This window comes from Limulus polyphemus, unplaced genomic scaffold, assembly GCF_000517525.1.
Source record: "Limulus polyphemus unplaced genomic scaffold, Limulus_polyphemus-2.1.2 Scaffold6048, whole genome shotgun sequence".
Classification (NCBI taxonomy): Eukaryota; Metazoa; Arthropoda; class Merostomata; order Xiphosura; family Limulidae; genus Limulus; species Limulus polyphemus.
In genome coordinates this window covers 1-3,109 of record NW_013671658.1, presented here as the reverse complement: position 1 = coordinate 3,109, position 3,109 = coordinate 1, and positions in this window count along the sequence as shown.

The window sequence follows — 3,109 nt, the reverse complement described above, 5'->3', positions numbered from 1 at the left end:
TCTGCGTACTCTTCGTTTATTTTCTTATTATTTATTTTAAATACAAGCAGATTTACCCAAAAAACGAACTTAGATATCGTATTTTAATGAATTCCAAAAGTCTTATCTTCTTAAGTTTTATTAGCTTCATATTTTCTGGAAGAAATAGGCAGCCCTCAAACAAAAAAAAGTAAACATGTCAAAAAATGATGTTATTATTGTATTATTTAAAACAAATACTGGTATTTACAATCGATGATTGGGTAATTTTAAAAATGCAGGTAATTTTGTATTTATGATTGGATAAAGGCAAAATGAAATTTTCTGGGCTATGTCCAGATGGAAGTTGTTATTAAAAAAACATATTTTTCTTTTTTTCTCAGAATTTGCTTATTGTTAAGCAAACTACACAACGAGCTATTTGCGATGTGCCCACCACGGGTATCGAAATCTGAATTTTAATGTCGTAAATCCAAAGACTCGCCGCTAAGCCCTTATCTCAAAAAAAGAACACTTCTGAAGAGACATACCAGGTTAATTAATTTATAATAGTAATATTCTGTTATTTTACCACATATAATGTTTCCAGGGTATTAATAAAAAAATACTACTCTGTGAGTTCACTTTAACAATTTTGGGTTTTAAACATTGATTATTTCCATTTTTCATAACATTTTCACTTTTTAGGCACCAGTTAGCAGTACCTTTGAAGTATATATATATATAATGATAGTTTAGGGCTTTTATTTAAAAAGCTAAATAGTTACCACTACAAATAAGGTAAAAAAATAAAGAACTGATTAGAATAAAGTCTAATTTATCAAATAGCTTGAAACCTTAGACAACAGACTGTGAATACAATACGTATGTATGAGTGATGTTCTCAAGGTCGTTGGCCTCACATTCACATCGGTTAAAAGATAAGTCATTAATCTTAAAGAACCTGAATCCGCAGACTTTGAGTCTAACAAAGAAGAAAACGACGTCAGACCGCCTGTACAAGTGGCTTGATACACCTCAAAATGATATCCACCAAAAGCTGAGCTTTTGAAGGTCACCAACAAAGATAGTCCATTCAGAAGTTAAAAAACTCGTTTCTCTATAGACCATTTATTCATGTACAGTTTCCCTAATGGGGTTTTCTTTCCTAGGTTAGGTACCAGTTAGAATATTCAACGAGTGAAAGTGGGTTTTGCTTGCTACACTCTGTTCCCCACCTACAATTAATTTTTGATATAAGTTCTTTTGATCTCTTTCCTGCTTTAAATGGGTCCTGTGATTCCCCTGACATTTGTTCTGCTGGATCATATCATCCTCTTATATTTGTTCTGTTGGATTCTATGATTCCTTTTTCTGTCGAAGAGTTGGAGTTTACTTATAACAAAGAAGATTCAGAAGAAGAATCAACGGAAGTGGAGTCAAGTCTCGTTTCCGGTTCGGACTGTTTGGTCTTTTCGGTCATTTTTGCGGCATTTGTTTGGTGAGGCAAAAGTTTATTTTTTTTATTTTTAATCTTCTTTTTTTTTCACAAATAATTCAGGTTGCACCTTCTAAACCAAGAACGGGACGAAGAGAAATTTTCAATTTCGAAAAACGCCTGGTTTTCTAACTTAAATTCTTACCAAACTAAAAAAGGGGGGGGGGGGTAGTTAGAGTCCTCTTTTATCTGTTTCCAGGTGTTGTGATGAATCAAATTGTATTAAGCTGTATTTAAACTATAAACACCATCGATATATATATATGTTGTGAGGGTAGATTAGCCATGCATTTATTACTTAACACCGAATACTACAGACAAGCCACAAATATGAAACCATGATGACGCATAATCTTTCGGAACGTAGACATTGAAAAAGAAAAGTCTACCAAAGCTCTCGTTGGTTACTTAAACACACTACCATATGTGTTTACCACAAAAAATGTCATTATCTCTAAATATATAAAGTGACATGACAACAATATTATTTATTGAACCTATAGGGTGCATGTTTTTCCTACTCATTTCTAATAACATTATATTTTATACTTTATTTCCTGTAACTGCCTAACGTGTTTAAGATTATACGATATTCACACAAACAGCATTACATAAAGCAACTAAAGGGATGTTACTCAAATTGTTTACTGATACAACAAGTTCCTAACAGTTCTGTCATGCTGCACGTTCTTCATCACAGTACGGTTTCTTAGCTATAACGACGCCTGGGAACTTGGACTCTTGTCGTCATACGTAGAACTTCACTTGCCACATTTGCTTTCACCACAGAATAAGCCTTTTTTATAATTTTTATTTTTGAGAAATTACCCTTTTGATTCCACTGGGATAAATATTTTCTCACAAAATGGCAGACTAGTACAATTATGACATCACAGCCACATGAAACATTGGATTTTCAATACTATTTATAAGTTTCGTCTAAATGAAATTATTAATATGTTACGTAGAAATGAAATAGTTGATTATTTTACTATTGTTTATTATTACTGTGTAGTTACCTCATATTTCTCAAGCTGATGCCTAGCTTTACGCAGACGCATAGGCACGTCACATGCAAAATAATTTTGTACTCAAGGGCGGTAACATGCTCCGCCTTATCGTGTCAAAGGGTGTTCATGCTAGACAATTTTTTAGAAAGCTTTGTCTAGACTGATTTTTTTTCAGATTCGAGTGCCTGTATTGGTAACGGTCATGGACCGACCTTAGCAGATACTTGTCGTATCAGCAGCTGATCGTATGAACATTTTTCACATTTGTTTCTTCCACAATTCAGTGTAAACAAACAAATTACATTTTATTGGAGTATAAGTTCAGATTGATAATTTTATTTGATTATGATAAAAAATCAACAAACGTTTTAAGAAACACGACATCGAGATTACAAACACGAGTAGTAAAAATACTCTCAGTACTCTATACGGATAAAGATTATTATAAAGAAACACAGGTAGTATGAAATAATCTCAGTACGATATACGGATAAAGATGATTATATACACACACACTAGAAGTATAAATAAACTCAGTACGATATACGGATAAAGATTATTATAAAGAAACACTAGTAGTATGAAATAATCTCAGTACGCTATACGGATAAAGATTATTATAAACAAACACTAGTAGTATGAA